The 22,213-nt window shown below is 41.6% G+C and overlaps 1 protein-coding gene and 1 pseudogene across 8 annotated transcripts in view; both read right to left on the bottom strand.

Moving 5' to 3' along the window:
- Elf1 (E74-like factor 1) overlaps window positions 1-22,213 on the bottom strand; it is a 101,318-nt gene that overhangs the window by 57,129 nt on the left and 21,976 nt on the right. For 2 of the 8 annotated variants that reach the window (NM_001286411.1, NM_001286412.1), the window contains exon 1: window positions 9,593-9,689. The exons of 5 other annotated variants lie outside the window; for them this stretch is intronic. The gene's annotated coding sequence lies outside the window, so the exon portion shown is untranslated. Of the gene's footprint in view, window positions 1-8,878; window positions 8,900-9,592; window positions 9,690-22,213 lie in introns of those variants that run through there. One more of the 8 variants, XM_030247639.1, reaches the window with a different exon arrangement.
- Window positions 1-22,213, bottom strand: part of Gm9243 (predicted gene 9243) — a 43,236-nt pseudogene that overhangs the window by 4,538 nt on the left and 16,485 nt on the right.

Genomic DNA, 22,213 nt, shown 5'->3' with positions numbered 1-22,213 from the left:
CAGGCTGCCCTGGGACTCAGGTTCCTTCTTATCCTTTGCATCTGCCTCTGGTGTGCAGTGAACAACTTTGCAGGAATTGGTTCTCCCCTTCCACCACTGTGGGTACTGTGGACTCAGCTCTGGTTGCTAAGCTTGGCAGCAAGAACCTCTACTCACTGAACCTTACAACTATTGCCTCCTGATTTACCATCAGCAACCACTGCTCTGAACACCTATTTTATATATGTATATAATTAGGGGTCATGTAAACATCTCTAGGAAAGGTTTTCTCCAGTAGGAGAGGTTTTCTCCAATAGGAAATGTTTTCTCCAATAGGAGAGGTTTTCTCCAATAGGAAATGTACTTCTTTGATGTTCATCTAGAGCTTATCAAGAGATCTCAAGAATCTATGTTCAAGACACCTCTACTATTAATGGATTCAATGGTAAACCATTCAGAACATCTGCTAAATTTACCTAAGTACAGTATTGTGGAAAAGACAGAATAGCATGCCTCATCCTTGATCCATGCAGTTTGCAGTGTGGTTCAGTAAATAAGACAAGACAGCTAACCCCAGAAGGCAGCATCTAATTGTTAAAACGGATCCACAGTGTATCTTTTCAGCCAGTCCAGGGGTTTCCAAATAGAGTTCTAACAACAGAGGGTGGTCCCTGTGCTCAAAAAGCCCAGTGACAGCCCCAGGAATCTGAGACTACTGTTCAAAATGGCAGAAAGAGCTGTGACAAGCACTGCACAGATGATGGCACTGCTGAAGTGTAAGCCACTCCCCTGCACCTCTTCCCTTATGGCACAGATACTCTCAACAAGCATGGTAAAGTGCTCAGGTTGTGGGGAACACAAACAAACAAACAAACAAACAAACAAACATTGAATTGATGGGCTGTGGTTTTGTTCTCCCTGGGGATGAGAAGGGTGGAGATAGAGGAATGGTAGTGCACACCTGTAATTCCAGCACCAGGAAGGCAGAGGTATGCACGAGGAGAAAATCATGACCTAATCAGATCCTGTCTCACATGCCATTGTCCTAGCCTGGGGCGCACAGGGGCTTGAGGCCATCCTAGGTTGTACATTTAGGCCTTATCCACAGTAACTTCCAAACAAAAGCTATGAGGGTGAGGGCGGCACTGGCTCGTCAACCCAGCTACAGCCGCCTGGCCAGAAGACTGAGAGCTCAAGGCCAGCCTGGCAACTTGCAGAGTGAGACCTGCTCTCAAATTTGTTTAAAAAAAATTAAAAATACAAAAATTTTCAAAGAGGTTCGGTTTTTCCAGCAGAGTGCTTGCTCAATGTGTGAGGCCCATTATTACCCCCAAATTCACAACCTAATTTAATAATTTTTTAAAATGGAAAATTACAAGGTTTTCTTTCTTCCTTCCTTCCTTCCTTTCTCTCCTGTCCCCCACCCCTACCCCAGACAGGGTCTCATTGTTTATGCTATGGCCATGACCAGTCACAAATTTTAAAAACATGACTGTATTACATTCTTTGTACATGCTATTTAACTAAATCTTCATTCACTTAACTACCAGAAGGAAAACATATATATATATATATATATATATATATATATATATATAGCGAGAGAGAGAGACTAGTTGCATCTATGTTCTATATGGATTAAGTATTTTGAATAGATGACACTCGGCTATGAAATGAAGCAAGGCAATATCCATGACAGATTCAAACTTCATGGCCACTTACTACAGTCTGCTACCACCAGCATATCATTCAGGAAGGCTTTGCTTCTAAGGACACAGCTCAGTGGAGGAGCCCTGAGCACTCACCTGGCATGTGTAAAACCCTGGCTTTGATCCACAGCTCCCCAGAAAAGCACACTCCGAGGAGGAAGAAAAAAGCGCTTGCTTCAATTATTTCTTACAAATATACCATAAAGGCAACGTGCAGAGAAGACACACTGTAGTTCTTTAATCAGCCTGTGGCTTTGATTCCAGAATGGAGCTATCAGAGGTGTGAGTGCACCTATGCTTGCACTTAGTAGCTACAACCTCGGTGAGTATACAAAACTAAAGGCAATTAGGGCACAATCTTTGTCCTTAACTGGCTTGATTCCTAGGAAAGATTGGGAACAGATAACTAAATGTAAATGAATGTATTAAACAAATGCTGAGGGAGGGGGGGTAAATACTTGTGAGATGGAGGAACCCTTACAAGGGGGCAAGTTCATTAGTGATAACTCCCATCTGATCTTGCTAAGTTCTGAGACTGTGAAGGGGAGGGAGACATTCTAGTTAGAAGGAGCAATGCTGACAGTAACATTTAAATCTAAAAATGAGGTGGGACAACCTAGTAGAAAACAAGCTTTTCCAACGGGGAAATGAAATTGTCTCACCTCCTCAGCTGTCTTCAGCACTTGTGTGAGTTTGGACAGATTTCCCACATATAAGACACAATAGAAGCCAAGAAAACGTTAAAGGGCATACAGAAAAAAATCCAGCTGTCTACCCTCCATAGTAAGACCACAAAAACACATTTGGTTTTTTGTTTGTTTGTTTGTTTTTTACATTTCCCTCCATTATTTGAAATTAAATATACTTGATAAGGCCAGCTAGAGTAGTGCATACCTTTATTCTACAGAAGCAGGTGGACTTCCATGAGTTTGAAGCCAGCTTGGTCTATATAGTAGAGACACTATCTCAAAGTTAACATTAAATAAATAAGTGGACTCAGCAAGCCTGTTGATGGCTCTGTAGAACAGCGGTTGCAGCTCGGTGGTAACGAGCATGCCCCATTATGTGCACGCTCTGGGGTTAGTTCCCAGTTCTAAAAATAAAACGCATGACTCCTAAGTAATACCACCAAGACTGACTTCTGGCCTATATGTACATACATCTCACACGCCTGTGCACACATATGAACGTGTGTGCATGCATGCACAAAGTGCACAGTCCCTCAGGAATGACACCTCTGGCTCCTAAGAAGTGCCACCCAAGGTTGACCCCTGGCCTTCATACGCGAGCACACACACACACACACACACACACACTCACACTCACACTCACACTAAGGTATACTTGAGTATAGTTTGGTACAGGCCTATAACCCCAGCGTTTAGGAGGCTAAGTCAAGAAGATCATGAGTGTAATGCCAGCCTAAGTGCATATGGAGCCTTTCAAAAAACAAAACAAAATCACAAAAGGAAAAACCTCTTAAATGTGTAAAACTTGTATTTTCATATAAGTCCTATATCTAATGTCAAAGTGTTGCCAGATATCCACGCAATCTGTGTAACCCACCAAGAAGCCTACCATACATACCCCTAAAATCAACAAGTACGAAGTTTAATGAAACAACCTTTATGCTTAACTGGGCTCCCTGATGGGAAATTAAAGCAGCAACCGTACATCTGTGTCTCTGTTCCTCTCTTCGTGGTTTAACTGACAGGAAGCAGAGAGCAAGATAGAGCATACAAATGTCAACTATTTCCTGCCTTCTCTGCTGCATCTTACTTATAAATAGTTCAATTGCCTGTGTGCAAACACAATGAAGTATGATATCAGAAACATAAAAATGAAGAAAGACAATGAAAGTATTCTGGTGTTGAGAGCTAAGAGACAAAAGAACAATGTTCATGTCCTTTGAAGGACTCCTAGGAATGAATACCAAAGATCTGATAAAATGCTGTGGCCAGCCTTGTTGGCATAGGCCTGTGACCCGGCTACTCCAGAGCCCGGAGGAGGAAGATGGCTACACAGGCAAGGAAACCCAAGCAACTTAGTAAGAGCCCTGCTCCAAAGTTAAAAACTACAAAACATACTAGAGCCATTGCTAGAGCATGCAAAAGGCCCTGGGCCTAAGAGGTAGGAAAATAAAAACAAAAACAAAAACAACCACGCCCACATAACTGAATGAAACAGCAGAACATGTCCCCAAACCGTAAAGTCTGTCCTAGGAGTCTGGCAATTTGAAGAGTAACATTTGCTAGCCACCCTAACTAAACATTTCAAAACAAGGGAGGCAGAGGCGGCTGGATCTCTCTGAACTTGAGGCCAGCTGATCTACATAAAGCACTCTAGGCCAGCCAGGGCTGTATAATAGTAGGCATCTGTCTTTAAATAGACAAACAAAAAAACCCAGAAACCATGTAGCTGAGCAAGCAGCTGAGCATATCAGAGAGGTAGCATGGCTACCCCAAATGACTCAATAACACCCAACTGATTAATTTGCCACTTTGATCTTTGGGGGTTGGTTGGTTGTTCTGTGATAGTTCTCACACAACCCAAATTGTTCTCCACCTCTCTATGTAACAGAAAGATGACCTTGAACTTCTGATCCTCTAGTCTCCATCTCCAAACATAATGCCTACCATACAGGCACTCTATCAACTAAGCTAAGCTTAGAGTGTTGGGTTTTTATTTAATACAGCCTTTTGTCAGTCTCAGATTACTTGTGCCCCAAAACCCCAACAAACTACCCCCACTTTCTCATATGTCCAAAACTTGGTTCCTGTAATATATATCTACCATAAATAGGTGCTCAACTGATCATGCCTGTCAAACTAATAATCTTTATGAATGATAACTCACCACATGGTTAGGCAAAGTACAGCTATCTTCTCTATTAATATTGGGCAATTCTTACCTAGCTATAAATATAATCTACATCAACTATAATTTTATCAGGCTTCAGCATTCTATATTAATGTCCAAAACAACATTGTTCATATCACATAAGCCCATTGTGAGAATCCTGTGGCTTTTTTTTTCCTAAACAGAATTTAACATGTCCTTACTATTTATTTAGGTTTAAGTAAGGTTCTATGTTTCTAAAGTATAAAACCTTATATGATGGCTTGAATATACAGTTCTATTTTGCCTAATATTTCAAAGGAAAGGCTATAGCTCATTCTTTTTCAAAGACTATTAATATTCTAATTAATATTTCCAATTTAAACCTGGAATATTGGGCTGTAGGTATAGTTTAGTAGTACACCATTTACTTAGCCTATGTAAGGCTAAGCGGTATGGGAAGAGGGAAAGGAGAAAGAATAAGAATGTAAGGACTAAGGATACAGCTCAGTGGAGAAGTGATTTGCCTAGAATGTTCAGTGCCCTAGGTTTGATTCACCATCAATACAAATAAACAGTAAAATCTGCATATATATATATATATATATATATATATATATATATATATATATATATATGTAGAGAGAGAGAGAGTCTTCTAACATTTTCTAACAAGCTTAAGGAACACTTTAAATAAACACAATATATAAGGAATCTTTAAGCATCAAATATTCTGATTAGAAACATACTGAAGCCAATTTATGATTATTGGGCTTTCATTACAACTGAGGTGTTCCAGATGCACAAAGTAGCCTGCCTTCCAAGATGCCTCTCACAAACCTGCTCTGACTTCATGCAGACTATAGATGCAGTAACTTCCTACAGAGATTTTAAAAGAAGCACTGTGTCTAAATGCAAGTCTCTGTCAAACCTTAGAATACTTCTTATATTCAAACTGAAACTTTTTTTCTTGTGGTGCTACAAATTGAAGCAGGCCACCTGCCTGCTAGGCACACAGTCTACCACACAGCTACACTCCTGGCCTCAAGTCTGAAACTCTATATAGCAACCCAAAGCTCCCCCAATTAAGAACACAATAAAGAAATGCAGACTACGTGTGATAGTGCTTGCCTGGAATTCCAGGACTAGGATGCTGAAGTTAAAAGAGGCTGGAGAATTCAGGGCCAGCCTGGGCTAATTAGGGGGATCCTGTCTCAATAAGAGAAAGAATGGAAAAACAAACCAGAAGTGGGGGGATGACTCAAAGGTCGAGAGCACTTGCCGCTTCAGCTCTCAGCACCCTTGTCGGTCGTCGGTGCCTTACCAGTAACGAGCTCCACGGGAATCAGACAGCTTTGCTTTTTAATAAACAGGACAAAGAATTTTATAAACAGGAGGAACTGAAAATGTAATGAGAACTGAATCTACTAGAAGATAATGTAAAGGCGCATTTCACCTACTGCTAAAAAGCACATAAAATGGCAGATACCCCCTGCTAACCCCTTGTCTGTGAACGTTAAAGCAGTAAAGTTAGACCAGCAAAGCAGCAGCCTCCTCCTCAGCTCCCCTTTTTCCAAGGCCTGAGCTGAGCAAGGCCCAGAAACTTGGACCTCTACTTTCACTTTCTTCGAAAAAGGTCGATTTCTTCATCAAGTGCCCCGATATGCAAAAATACTCCACTGTAAAGTCGTGTTTGGCGTAAACTTTAATAAAATTAAATTTTGGCCACATAATTCTGTGGATATGACATCATGTACTTATCCAATACTTAGTTTCTGAACTATTGGCTCATTTCCAATGGCGCAGTACTGCAGTGATGCTCAAAGTCCTTCTCAGGCCCACAAAGGACCTAGAAACCTTGTCAGCACTTAATAGCTCAAAATGACCCTCATAATGCAACCGGGTGTCCGTTACACCCTCTAGGTGCACTGACTTGTGCAGTGTTGGGGCAAGAGCAACTTCAAGCTGGAGCTTGCCAGCCTCGGCAGGAGTCAAGGCTACACAGCCAAACCACACTACTTGTATTTTTACCAACTAGCACTGACAGCTTTTAAAACGTTTACTATTTTATGTGTATATGAGTGTTTTGCCTGCATGTATGTCAGTGTACCACGCACTTGTCTGGTGCCAGCAGAACACAGAGGAGGTCAAATCTCTTAGAACGGAGCTACACATAGCTGTGAGGTGCTGAGAATTAAACCCAAGAACTCTGGAAGGGAAGGCAGCCAGTGCTCTTAAATGTGGAGCCACCTCTCCAGTCCCAGCACTGACATGTTTTAAAGGCAATTTCACTTAATGTCCATGATGAACAACAGGAGCTATTTATTTTCTTAAATTCTCTGTTCCTTCAGTCTTTGCAAAGTCTTCACACATCTCAATAAGAAAAATTAATGCTACAGAACTCTTGCACCTGTGTTCTTGGGAGTGCATCAAAGAATGCTTCCAAACTAGAAGTACTCTAACGTTATTAACAAGAGCTGTTAAAGGTTCTGGTATAGACAGGGGCTGCAAAGATGTGCTGCCGAAAGTCAGCTTCACTGAGCTGACTGGAATAAGCAAACCACTGCAGGAAAATGGGACTTGGCTTACATGAGGTTCAAGAGAGTAAAACTATAAGAAAAAGATTACCACAAAAGTCAAAATAGTCAAATTTTAGGGGGAAGCAAATACAGGTGATAGACATACTCTACTTTCTAACCTAGGATAATGTGAATGGGCAAACACTGAAATTATAGTTACTTTATGCACTTTTCTATATGCATATTTAATGTTAAAAATGAAAGGCCTAATCATAGTATACCTCCATTAAGTGTTTTGATACCAAAAAATGCTAATAAACACTAAAAGTACCCCCTTTTATGGTTTTATTATAAAATGTTATGTTTTGACTTTACAGGACCATGTAGTTTCTAAACCCAGAATATAACTACCTTTAATTACATTTACACCATACCATCCAGCTCTGCACAAATACAGTGATTAGTCTTTGACTAAGCATCAAGACCATAGATAATGAATGCTTCGTGTAAAGCTATCATGCTATCTTGAAAGTTTATAATTTATATACGATAATATATGCCAAGAAAATACAAAGTAAAAAATAATAATATGTTTGTTTGTTTGTAGCATTCTGTGCAGCCCTGACTGTTGTAGAACTCGACATGTGTTACCACATTTGTCCCCCACTCCTGTGCTCCAAATTTAAAGGAGAACTATGGCCCATGTTGGTAATTTAGGAGGTAGAGAGGCAGGAAGGTCAGGAGTTCAAGGTTATCCCATTCGCTCGCTAATACCTAGTCTAGTTCAAGGCCAATCTGGCACCAGGGTCAGCCATAAATGAGGCCTTGAGCAATCGCCAGTCAATAATCCACACTGTAATTCTTATGGCTGCATTTAAACTTCCTATGTATCTTAGGAAAAGAGGGCACAGGGTAACTAACAACACGCTCCGTCTCCAGGGCATCCTGCAAGCTTCCTTTCCGGCATTTTCCTAAATCCTAGTAAGAAAGGGACAGCCAAGCTTGGTAGCACCTGCCTGTATCCCCAACCCTGGAAAGCTGAGGCACACCAGACAGAATTGGAGACAAGTAGCACAGCAAGACCCTATCTCAAAACAAACTTAACTTCAAAGGTCGCACTTTCCCAATTTTAAGGACTCAAATTATTCTGCTTAGTGTACATGCCCTTAGCTAGTTTACTTGTGTCCTCCTGATGTTTCTCCTGTGGAGCACAAGCCTTACAAAGGAAAAGGGGGAGGTGGAACTTGAAGGTGTTATTCGTTTTGTTTTAGTCCAGACTTAAAGAAAATACAGCCTTCACTCAGTCAAAAGCCAACCAAACCTGCAATATGCAAACAAAGATGATAGAGAAGAGCTTGAGGCTCAGCTGGCAAAATGTCTGCCCTCCTTCTAAGACCACATTACTGGGATCTGCTAGTATCAAGAGCCTTCCACCATAGCAAGAAGTGACACCCTTCTTGCTGTCCCTTTCAAACCTACAAGGACTTCATGCACTCCGAATGCTAGAGGCAACTCTCAACCTGCTAGAAACCATTGTGGTCAACAGTAAATGACAACAAACCTGAATCATTAGTACTCAAAGTTTACTTTTACCCAAACGTTAGCTTCACGGATGTTTCACAAGTAAAATATCGCTGCAGAGTCAATGTATACGTGCCAGAAAATATAACCGTTTCAGTGATGACAAAGTATTCAGAAAAAGACTGAGCCACCTCCTGCTAACAAAAGATTTTTACTTTTTTTAACTACAAAAAGAAAAAAAAAAAAAGCCTCCCAGGTTAGCACTAGTAATGAGGAAGGGCAGCATCCTTCTGTTCCTGACATGAAACTGACCTAGCACAGAACGCCTTCAGAAGCAGCTGCTTTTCCAGAGTGGATGATAGTCCAAGCAAGTTCCTGTCCCATAAGGCTTTGCTTCCCTCAAACCCTGAATGAATCCATCCAATCCGGCTTCCTCTTCGCTGAAAATGTGCCTTTACCACCGATTCACTTTACCAGGACTCGCCTTAGTTTTTAAACCTCTTTGCTTTTCAAAATGAAATATTTTGCATAATTCATTAACTTAAAAAAAAAAGCATAGACAGGCCTGTGAGCAACACTTAAAACTAAATTGAAACCCAAGATTTCAGCCTTAATTAAGATACTGTAACAAAGCCTTTGTTCCTGATTTTCTTCTCAGCATCAGAATCTCATGAGTCTACTGAAGAGTTACTTCTCAGCCAGCCCCTCCGAGTCAACTAAGTTTATTTTAATTAGAACTGGATCAGGTTTGCTTTGCAGGGTGGGGGCTCTCCTTTATGTGAAGTTAGAGGAGAGGAAAATACCAAGCAGTGAAATAAACAAGATGCTTCAGGGGAAGAGCTAGGACTTTTCAGCATTTAAATACTTTGTTGCCCATAGTTCTGAAGTGCACAGACATGTGACTCACTACGTGCATTTTATCAGAGTTAAAGAATACATTCAGCCATGTTCTGCCACAGGTAAGAACCTCGGCTGTTTAATCGACTCAAAAACAGCCAGAAGCAAACATACAAAATCACAAGTTACCTTTAAACTTTTGTCTTCAGGTTTCGTCCTCTGGGCTTGAAACTAAAAAGCAACCCGGCAAGTTCTGTGCTGTTAAAATGGCTCCTGCAGATTGGGGAAGTCTGCTCAGCTTATGAGTCACACATGAAACTAAGTGTTTCTAAGGTAGGCACGCCCATGTTGCTGTGGACCCAATTATTCTGCTAGGTCAAACATGCAAATGCACAGGTGAAAATGGGGGCCAGGCATTGGACAGGAGCGAGGCAGAGCCCAGGAGCAAAGCTACCTAGTTTAAATTGCCACTAACTCATGCTAATTGCCATCTTTGAAAATTAACAGTATAAAATAGAATGACAAGCTACAAGAAAGTAAAATTAACACATCAAATAAGTACGACTATAAAAAGAAAACGTGAGGGATGAAAGGAGAGAACGAACTGTGTCTTACCACAGCAACGGACGGACGGGTGTGTCCAACCTGGCTACTCATTAACCCTTATATGAAGGGATATATGGCTATGTAATCTGGAGAAGCCAGCAAACTGTAATGCCAGACGCACACTTATAGGTTCTTTAAACAGATAAAATTCACTAGAAAATCCAAAGTTCAGTGGAAAAATAAGTGTCAATTAACGTGGCTAAAAGAACTTTTGAAAATTCATGTTAGACAGTCCAACTTAACAAAACAATTTTAAGTAGAATTGAAAGGTTGATAAATACTGGTCAGTGGTGGCTCACGCCTTTAATCCCAGCACTTGGGAGGCAGAGGCAGGCGGATTTCTGAGTTAGAAGCCAGCCTGGTCTGCAGAGTGAGTTCCAGGACAGTCAGGGCTACACAGAATAACCCTGTCTCTAAAAACCAAAATAATAATAATAATAATAATAATAATAATAATAATAACAGAAAGAAAGAAAGAAAGAAAGAAAGAAAGAAAGAAAGAAAGGAAGATAAATACTTTTTAAAAGTTACCAGTGCAATCATAGTGCATAACTGTATCATTTCCAAGACAGAGCCACAGCTTCACTTGCGGAATAAAGCTTTCTGCCTGCCTCACAAGCCTTCTAAGTACCAGGCTCCCGTCTCCAACACTGGTGGGCAAAGCACTACAGCAATGTCCTCCAGGTCAGACACGCCACCAAAACATTACCACCACTGTTTACCCTGGCCCCTCAGTGAGCATACAACTAGTTCATCAAGATAACCTATTTATTCTATTTCACTGAAGTTTCTTTTTACTAAGATAATCTCTAGGACTTAATAAATTGATTTTTAACTACACAAAGGAAAAGGATAAATCGATTTTGACTACGGAATATCTGAATGAATGTTCATACTCCATACACCTTGGAACAAGCTGCTCTGAGTCAATAGCAAGAAGTCCACTGTTCACTGGAAAGCTCATTTCCCACAGCTAATATTTTGGGTGATATCCATGTAAACCTAATCTGACTTTTATAAGTTAATTAGAAAAAGTAAAAGGATGATACAAATAAATAAATAAATAAATGAAATAAATAAGCCAATGGGGGCTGGAGAGATGGCTCAGTGGTTAAGAGCACTGACTGCTCTTCCAGAGGATCTGAGTTCAATCCCAAGCACCAGCTTGACAGCTCAGTGTCTGTAACTCCAGTGCCAAGGAATCCAACGCCCTCTTCTGGCTTCCTCAGGCACTACTGCATATTTACGGTATACAGACATACACCCAGGAAAACCCATACATATGAAATAAAAATAAAGATTTTTTAAAAAAATAAGCAAATGGCAACACTTATTTTTAAAATGACAAAAACAAACAAACAAACTACACCTTGAAACAGGGACCTGGGGAGACAGCTCAGTAAAACACTCACCTCCAAGCATGAGAACTGGAGTGTGAGGCCCATCACCCAGGTGACATCCTGGACCTTGGGTTGGGATGTAGCTCCATAGCCAAGTGCTTGCCTAGCATGAGGAATGAACACCCTGGAGCTTGCTGGTCAGCTGGCCTAACCAAATCTACCCTATCTCAAAAACACGGTAGGTGGCTCCTGAGGAATGACACCTGTGTTGACCTCTGCCCTCCACATGCAGGTGAGCACACACATAGGAATACACCAAGGGCTTGGAACAGAGTTCAACGGCACATGCCTCGAATACTTAGGCTGAGGGAAGGGAACACAAGGCCAAATCAAGCCCAGGCTACATAGCAAGTTCAAAAACAGCCTAGTTACACGGCAAAACTCTTTTTTTTTTTTAAACAAACACAGGATAGAGGGTACCACTCAGTGGTAGGACAACTACCAAATGTGCAATGCTCTGTGTTCAATCCACAATGCTGAAATAAATAAATAAATAAACAAATAAAAGTCTTTACGGCTAAGCGTACCCCTCTAGTACAGCAAATCATACAGCAAGCATGTGTGAAACGTGGGGTTCAACACAAACACGCGCGCACACACACACACTTAAGTTTGAAGCCACTGCCGTCCTGGGAAGTCAATAAATTGTGCATATATACCCCATAGGAACATTATAATAGTATCCTGAGATTAAGATTACTCTTTCAAAAAGGTGAACATCAGACGCGGTGATCCACACCTGCACTCTAAGCCTCAGTCACCTAGCATGTTTAAGACCAGCTTACGCTGTACTAGAACCTGTACTGGCACTAAACCTCAGGTCTTCATGTTTACACAGCAAGCATTTTACCAACTAAGCATTTCCCAAGCCTGTAACTATTCCTTTGTACATTGTTGGTAGGTTGGGAAATTGGTATATCTACTTTAGAAGGCACTGGCAGTTTCAAATGAAGTTAAACATGTATGTATCACATGATCCGTAATTCACTCCTACAGACAGAGCTGGTCAGTTTCTGTGTCAGGATTATACTCTAGGCAAGTTGACTAGAACTCATCTTTTAGTCCGAGCTAGTTTCAAACCCATGCCAATCATCCTGTCTCAGCTTTAAAAATATATTCTTATGCATATGAGCAGTTTGTGTATATGTCTATGTACCACTTTTGTGCCTGGCGCTCAAGATAGTCAGAAGAGGACATCAGATTCCCTGTATCTGGACACTGCAAGGTACCATGTGTATCATATGGGTGCTAGGAACCAAACCTGGGTCCTCTGCAATAGCAACAAGTGGTTTTTTGTTTTTGTATTATTATATGTAAGTACCCTGTAGCTGTCTTCAGACACCCCAGAAGAGGGCATCAGATCTCATTACGGATGGTTGTGAGCCATCATGTGGTTGCTGGGATTTGAACTCACGACCTTTAAAAGAGCAGTTGGTGCTCTTAACCGCTGAGCCATCTCTCCAGCCCTGCAACAAGTATTCTTAACCACTGAGCCTACACCCCAGCCCCTCAGCTCTTTTTGAGGCAAGGACCCACGATGGCTGGGAACTCAGTACAAAGGAAAATCTCATGGTATTCTCCTGCCTATTTCTGACCACTGAAATCATTTTTATCTAAAAGGATTATAGCTACAGCTCAATAGGAGACTGCTTTCCTGACTTGCCTCAGTGAGGCCCTATATATAGCTCTACCACCACCAACAGTCTTGCTGAAAAACAACTCTACCAACGATAGTGACCTTAGTTCACAATGGGGAAAGAGGAGATGGGGAGAGAGAAGAAACAACTCTGAGTCCAAGAATCAAAACAAAGGCCAGGCTAGCTATGCTCATCCGTAATTCCAATACTGGAAGCTGAGGTAGGGGAATTTCAAGTTAGAGATTAGCTAACAGAAAACTTCAGATAATGACTAATGTTGTCAACTTGATTAGAGGAGGAAATACCTCAATAGTTAGTGAAATACCTTGTCTTTCCAAAAACAGATCCTGAGGGTCCGGGTGTAATCAATGGAGCTACCCCTTTATATATTCACAATAGAGTGGTGTTACTGGGGGGTGGTAAAAAGGGAGGAGGGGTGGCCCTAGTTGGCAGAAGTAGATCACTACCTGTCCTATATTTCAGCCTGGCTTCTTCCTATTTCCCCCCTCTCTCTGCTTCCTATTTTTCAAGAAGCTAAGAGCAGCCTCCACCCCTCACCCCTGCTGTCATCTTCTGCCCAGGCACATGAAGCCAAGCAACCATGAACTGAATCTTCTGAAATCATAGACCAAAATAAACCTTTCCTTCCTTCAATTGTTTATGGCAAGTACTTAGACTAGATGACCCAATTACCCCATCTTAAAACAAAACAAAACACCACCGTTTATCATGGTACTCAAGGCTTCTGACACCTGACTTCAATTTTTCTTCTTTTCCCAGACCCAACTCCATTTCTCTGCCCACACATTTCCTTCACTTTTTCTCCCATACACACATACCAAACAGGCACAGAAGCATCCATGCCCACATGCACACATACACATAGTCCAGACCTACTGAATCCTGCTGGAGTTTGGAATTATCCTCCCCCACCTCTGTTCGACCTCCTTATCTCTGTGTTGCTGGGATTGACCACCTCATTCCAACCGTCTACTGAACATCCACTCAACCCTCACGTAAAAGGTCTCCTCTGCATGAAGAAGTCCCTCAACAGACCAGTTTACAATTATTGAAAATATTTATCATCATAAGCCTGAACACACCTTAGAGATCCTCTATCCAGGCAGGTGGCTTTTCAATTCTGTTTATCACTGAGATTTTTATGAGAGCCTTCAGGGAAATACATTAAAGGCTGCTGTTTCAGTACAACCTCAAACACTGACCCACTCTTGTCCTATCTTAAAATAAGAAAAAGATGGCAGTGTGGTGGTGCATCCCTGTAATCTTCGCACTCAGTAAGACAAAGGTTTGAGGCCAGCCTAGCACACAGTGAGTTCTGGGCCAACCAGGGTTCAGAGACCCTGCCTTAATTTTGAGAAGGAGGGTCTATACATATAAATTGTTTTCTCCATGTTCCAGGCTCAATGTTAATTACTAACTGTAGGCACTCTTAGTCATTCTCACCCTTCAAAAATGTGCCCTGAGCACTGAGTGTGTGTCAGACACTGTTCTAGCCCCTAGCCATATACACAGTAACCAAGACAGACTGCAGTTGTTAGGCCGTCCTCAGCACCCGTCTGGAAATGATCTTGGGAAACAATAACCATATTGTAAACTTAACCAGATGCAGTTTCACTCCTTGAGCAAATTCATATATCTGGCACCTGAAAAGGAGCTACCGATTTAGCAAACACCTTATTCTCCATAAATGAGCCAGAAAGTTTACTTTCAGCTGGCCACATCAACTTTTCAGCCCTAGGGCACAACAAGCTGGGGTACTTGTTGAAGACCAAGAGAATACAGAACAAGCAGCAGAGAGTGTCAGTAATGCCAGCTACAACACTAGGAAGTGACCACTTACAGAAACTCCTATTTTGTTAAGAATGTATTTGCATAAGAATATATACACACATGCACACATGCATGTGCACACACACACATTAAGCAAATATCTTTCCTCTTACTCTTTCATCGTGTAACATAAGATGTACTGACTTTAAATCAGTACTGAAGTGTTGTTAATTTTCTATCATAATTTAAGTTATAAAATAAGGTTAAAAACAAGTAATACAATTTGGGGATCACTAGCATATATCTAGGCACATGCGCATGACATATAGTTACAGATAATATACTAAAGACTCCTGGGACACTCCATCATTTAGAGGTGGGGAAATGATAAAGAGCTTACAAGGGTGGCCGAGAAGGACCACAGAGAATTGGAGGAGGAAAACAAGATCTACCCTATCGGCATGGAGTCTGAGGAGTAAACACAGACTAAGAGGTGAGTGAGCGTCAACCGCTGATCTCAGACCAAAGCAGATGAGATCTGAAGCAAAATGGCAACTGGTTTTAGCAATATGAAGGTTACTATTGATTTTTTTGAAAAAGAAAAAGAAAAAGAAATCGGGGTGGAACATGGAGAGATGGCTCAGAGCTCTGGCTATTCTTAAAAGGACTGGGATTTGTTTCCCAGCACATAGCAGCTCACAACCATCTGTAACTCCAGTTCCAAGAGATTCGTGCACTCACATGGGATACACACATATGTGCAGGCAAACAAACAAAAAGAAAGGATGGAAGAGAGAGAGGGAGGGAGGGAGAGATCCTCATGTACAAATAAATAAAAATAGTTTTTTTTTTTTTTTTTTTTTTTTTTTTTTTTGGTTTTTCGAGACAGGGTTTCTCTGTGTAGCCCTAGCTGTCCTGGAACTCACTTTGTAGACCAGGCTGGCCTTGAACTCAGAAATCTGCCTGCCTCTGCCTCCCGAGTGCTGGGATTAAAGGCGTGCGCCACCACGCCCGGCTAAAAATAGGTATTTTTAAGAAAAGTTTTATGTGTGATAGAGTCCATTTTATAAATGTTTTTTCCTGATTGAAAAATTCCCTCCTAAAGATACAAGAGAGCTCATAAAATTCCTAAGAACCCTGACTGAAAAGCACAGGAAGATCATACGAATGAGAAGATCCGGTGCAGCTCCCTGGCGTCATGTCATCTGCTGGGAAGGAGGAGACCCTTCCATGGTCGAGGGCTGCCTGGGGGTCTCGGGCGATTGCACTCTCCTAAATCCTGACTCATCCCTGTAGGACGGGTGCTTTCTCTGTGACTCAGCTGCTGGAGTCTCACCCATGCTCCTATAACCCCAATAAGCTCACTGGCTCAGTGCACTGAACTCAGATGATACTGTTCCTTTGTACGACCTCTGTCCTCTCTAGCCAGGAAAAGCAGAAGCAAATTGCCTGGAAAAGTCACACAATGCGGTTCTAAAAGGAGACAGTCTGATGAGAGAAGCTTCAGACAGACAGACAGAAGTGAGGTTAAAGATAACAGTTTGGGGAGTGGAAAGAGGGCTCAGTAGATGAGAGCATTTGCAGCTCTTGAAGAGGACCCAGATTTCATTCCCAGGCCCCATGTGCTGGCTCACAGCTATCCAAACTCTAGCTCCAGAAGACCGGGCACCTCTCTGACCTCTGTAGGCACCGGGCCCATCTGTGTGCACTTATTTACACACATGCAAGCAAAACATCTGTACCCAAAACAAAGGTAAGTGGTATTTTTAAAAGGTGGCTTATTTTGTTATGATTATAATCGTGGGAAGGTTTTTCTACTTAAAGAGTTGGGGAGAAGGGTGAGAAAGGGGTGCTGTTTAACAAAACTGCTTTTCTATTGTAAAGAACCGTCCACTGTGCATGCAGTAACTTTATACTATCTTCCTGCCTCACCTCGCAAGTGCTATCAACCCTTTATTTTCCATGTGCATTGATCTGTATGTGGGCACTCAGGTGCCCTATGTACAATGGAGAGGTCAGCTCTCTTCTTCCAGTGAATGGGGTGTAGATCAAACGCTGTGGGGCTAGAGGATGAGTCAGTACCTGTTGAGCCTTCTCTCCGGGCCCACCATCTTTATTTTTTGAGACAGAGTCTCCCGCTAAACCAAAGATTCAGCTAGGCTTCAGATCTGTCTCCTTCCCCCCAAGTTCCTCTGAAGACTGGATTTACGAACAGGCTACCAGGCCAAACTTTTCCTGTAAGTTCTGTGAATGTACACACGGCCCTCCAGCTTCCCTGCAGGTGCTTTGCCAAGCCAGCCTTTTCCCCAGGCATTCTGTTTTCTCCTAGGGTTTTTGCAATCCTAGGAATTGAGCCCAGGGTCTTGCACATGCTAAAAACAAGCATTCAGCCTGTGAGCTAAATCCCAGTCCCATTTCCTGTTCTTGTTAAAGCCTGGAACAGCATGGAAACCTGGGGACTTTTGAGACTCCTTTCAGTTCTGTCTTTTGATTCTATGGCCTTTCTAAATCCTCAGGCTTAGGCTGCTGTTTGCAGAACAAAGTCCTACTAAAGACACATAAAAAGTCTCAGGGTCCACAAGATGGCTTAGAAAGCAACGGCTGCTGCCAGGCCTGATGACCTGGGTTCAGTGCCTGGGTCCCATAAGTTATAAGGAAAAATCAACTCCTACAAGTTGTCCTGATAGCCACACCGTGCGGCTGAGTCACACTTGTGAGCGGCATAAATACACATCAGTGCACTCTTCTTCTTACCTCACATTCACTGATGGTGTGTGCATGTGTTTGTGCAGGAGATTTGAACTCAGATCCTCACAATTGCACAACTGTTTCTAACTACTGAGCCATTTTCCTAGCCCTTTCTTCACCAGATTTTTGATAATTGGCAGGAAGCTATTCATACACTAGCCAGTAATGTAAATTTTATAGAATCTTCAAAAATGAAATTATGCCAATTATACTTTACTAATAAATGGGTTTTCTTTTTGATTTGTTGGATTTGTTTTATTCTTTGGAGTGTTAGCCTGTATGTGTATCACTTGTCTACCTGGTGTTCATGGAGGTCAGAAGAGGGTGTTGTAATCCCTGGAACCAGAGTTACAGTCAGTTGTGAGCTGTCATTCGGGTGCTGGGAATCAAGCCCAGGTCTCTCCAAGAGCAACCTCTCCAGTCTCTATAAAATATATATTTTTAAATTTGTATTCTTAGCTCAGTGGTACAGAATGTATCTAGCATGTGTGAGGGCCTATGTTCAACCCTCAGCATTGCAGAACAAAATAGCATTAAAATAAAAGCTGTTATTAGTCTAGAAATAATTTTATGACAAGATATTTAAGTAAATAGGCTTAAAGTAAAAGAGACATTTTCACACCAAAACTTGCTTATTTCTTCTTAAAATTTTTCTGTTTCTTTTTTTTCATTAGGGTCTCACTGCTAAGTTTCCAGTTCATTATGTAACCTAGGCCTGAACTGCATCAGCTTCAGAGTACTAGGACTTTAGGAGTCTGTAATAGCCTGGCAAAATTCTATGCTTTTAAATACAAAAAACAAGACAACTACCTATCTTAATTAAACCTAAGGCAGTGTCGGAGAAGCCGCACCTCTTATTTTAAGTAATTTCAACCACTGCCAATTTTGTTTGGTATTTGTTGTCTAAAAAACAAAGATTCTGTTTAGAGGAGGTTAAGGAATAATGGTATCATGACCTGAATTCTCATAGAGATGCATCTTATGCTAATTAAGAATTACAGCTTTATTTTTATTTAAGCCTCAATTCCAGAAGCCTTGGGTCCTTAAGACTAAAACCCAGCAACATGAAAATTATTGCCTGCAACTGTTGTCTTTGTTCCTCGATAAAATTAGACAGAAAAATAGGGGAAACTTTGGGCCTTTTTTTTTTTTTAATCTCTTTAAGAAAGAAACTTATATAATGAATTACAAAGAGTAGCAGGGAACAGTAAGGGAGATCTACCCACATCTCAGGCTACCTTAAGGGAAGGTGGCTCGGGAGGGAGGAGAGCCTATGGATCAAGCCTGAGGACACGTTCAGATACCCAGCCGAGACATAAAAGAGACTGGGCCTCACACACCTACGGCCCCAGCACTGCAAGGAAGAGATAGGAGACTCTCCGGGGCTGGCCTAAAACACACGAGAAACCTCGCCTCAGGGGAATAAGGTGAAAGGGCTAGAGAGCGCCTGATTCCTCTGGCCTCTCCACCTTACGGCACAGGCACACACACACAGAGCATGCAGAAAGAATCAAGAAACTAACATTAACCATTTGCCCAGTAGACTAATGGTTAAGACACTGACTTCAGAGTGGATGACCACAGTGTGAGTCCCAACTCTACTATTAACCAGTTGTCCACTCTAGGCCTACATATGTAAGCTCTAAGCCTCTGTGTTAACTTCTCTAAAAGGTGCAGAGACCATCCCTGTTTCACAAAATAATTCACTTAAATTCCTTATGATGGTGCCAAGGCACACACGTTAACAAAATCGGAGGATAAAACACTAGCACATAATCCAACCTCAGCAACAGAAAGGAGTTACCATTATATACAATTAGATGATGCTCAGAGCATTTTACTGAAAGAAACTTGTATTAAAAGCCTATATACAGTATGATTCCACTTATATGAGATTTCTTGAAGAAAAATTACACTGATTAAAAAAAAAAACCTGTTCAAGCACTGCTGGTGGTATGGACTAAGTAACATAACCACACAAAGCATGAGGAGTCATAACGCAGTCGGAGGACACAGGTTTAACCTATGCTGATCAGACAGCATCTAAAAGAAATAAAGAAGATGCTACTATAATTTATATAAATTAACCCATGCTCGTTTCTAACATATATGCCTATAGCTTCTATCAATATCTGATTTCTCAATTCAAGAATAATGTATATTAAGGAATTTCTCATAAATTCTCTGACCTATTAAATTGATTTCCACTGAAAACAAAAGAGGTGCCAGGAATGGTAATGTACACTTTAATCCTAACAGAGGCAGGCCTATGTGAGTTCCCAGCCAGCCTGGTGTACACAGTAAGTTCCAGACCTACACAGCGAGACCCTGTCTCAAAAGGAAACAAACCAAATAAAGAGGGAAAAAAAAAACCCAAAACAACAAAACCAACAACCTACAGAGGGCTACCTTAGCCCTGGCCCAACATGTAAGGGTCCATTTTGATCTTCAAATTTCAAACCAACTATCAGAAACTATTTGTGGCAGGAAAGGTGATTAAGAGCCCTAGCTGTACTTCTAGAGTATGTAGGTTCGATTCCCAGCACCCACATGGTAGCCCACAACTGTCTCTTAACTCTAGCTCCAGAGGATCCAAACATACATGCAAGCAAAATACCCCCCACACATAAAATAATGAAATAAAATAATTTTAAAGACTTGTCTATCAGAACCTATTGAAGACATTTCAATCCATGTCTTACCATCTTGACCTTGCTTTACCCTATTGCAACCTCATCTTTAATCGCCTATAATCTAGATTTTCTGAACATACCAGCTGAGAACACATCACATTTGTCACCTCACCTTTCTTAAACCATTCTTAATAAATCTCCTGTGAGATCTTCTCTCATCATTTTCATTACCTTTTTTCTCATGTTCCAACAACACTGTGTAGAGGGTCTAACAGAAGCATGAAGCACACATGCGTTCGCTCATACACTTACACACCACGACACACAAAGCACTAGAGGACTCACTCTGGGTGTGTCCTTTTCAAATAAGGTCCTACGCTGCCCAGGACAGTCTCAAACTCACTATTCAGTGAGGCTCTTGAACTCTTCTCTCTCATCCCTGCCTCTCAAGTGCTGCTATTAGACCCCAAATGTAGTAGTTTTCCTCTAGAGCTCTTGCTGCCTACTTTGCTGAAACAACTGAAGAGCGCTCTATTTTACATCAATTGTGTCCATGTCTTGATGGCTATTTCTTTTAGTCTAATGGTATTTCTACATCAGCATAGTTGCTTAACAAATATTTGCTAAATGAATCATAAGTTGAACTAGATATTGACTCAACAACAAGTTTTTTCCCCTTCCACATAATACACACTGTTCTCAGGTAACTTCTGTTTAAGTTGAAACGAATACCCACGACAGATGACCCAAAAGTGCTCATTCCCATTATTTTTGTCCTCATGGCCCTTTCAAGCCTAAATGGACACAGCCCCCACAAATTGAGAAATAGGCTTGTCAAAGTTTTAGGCAAAGAAATATTTGGCCTGAGGAGATAATTCAGTGGGAAAAAATGCCTGTGGCACAAGGAACTCAGTTCAAATTCCCAGCATCGACAGAAAAAGCTGGGTACCACAGAACACAGCTGTAACCCTAGCACTGAGGTGTGGAAGGGAGAGACAGGGAGCTGCCAGAGGCGCACTGGACACTTAGAGCTCTGGTGCGTAGCTTTAACTGCCAACACTGCTGGGAATTATCAGAGAAGCAAACCTCTGGGATATCTTTAAGAGATTTTTCTTGATTAGAACAAGAGTTGAGAAAAGCCAACCACTGTGGATGGATGGCTCCTTTCCCTAGGCAGAGGACCCTGAACAGTACAGGAATAGAGAGAGCAAGCTCAGCAGGCAGCGGGCAGCATGTGACTTTACTGCTCTCTGCTGTAACAGTGGCTACAATATGATTAGCTGCTTCAAGTTCCTGCTGCCTTCACTTCCTGGCCATGAAGACCTGTGGTGTGGTTTCAGTGAGAATGTGTCCCATAGGTTCATGCATTTGAACACTTGGCCTTGTTTGTAGTGCTGTGTGGGGAGGCTTAGGCCTTGCTGGGAGAGAGTATATCTATCACTGGAAGTGGGTTTTAAGAGTTTAAAGATTCGTGCCATTTCATGTTTGCATTCTCTGCTTTATGCTTACAGCAAAGAATGCAAGCTCTCAGGATTCTGCCCCAGACACCATGCCCGGGCTAGCTGCCAAGCCTCTGCTCGGCTACCATAGACATGTCCCTCTGGACCTGTCAGCCAAAATAAACTCTTTCTTCCTTATTATGTTGCCTTGGTCATGGCATGTGGTACAATAGAAAAGTACCGCATACAGATGGGAACCTGAGATTGTGAACTAAATGAAACTTTTTTTTCAGTAAGGTGCTTCTATCCAGGTATTTTATCACAGCAGCAGGAAACAAAACTAAGACAACAGCCAAAGTCACAAATTCCAGGTTCAGTGAGAGACTTTGTCTTAAAAAAATAAAAGTAGGAACTACAATGACTAGCATGGCACCCTAACCATAAGGGTACAATCGTGGGACATATATCTTAGCAGTAACCAACAGCTCTCTAACTGGTCTTAAGGTCTTTTTGCTCAACAAGAAGGAAATCAAGCTTGGTACAGCAAACCTAGCCA

This window comes from Mus musculus, chromosome 14 (genome assembly GCF_000001635.26).
Source record: "Mus musculus strain C57BL/6J chromosome 14, GRCm38.p6 C57BL/6J".
Taxonomy (NCBI): domain Eukaryota; kingdom Metazoa; phylum Chordata; class Mammalia; order Rodentia; family Muridae; genus Mus; species Mus musculus.
Note: the sequence above shows the minus strand (reverse complement) of the source record. Positions and strands in the feature narration are given on the sequence as shown.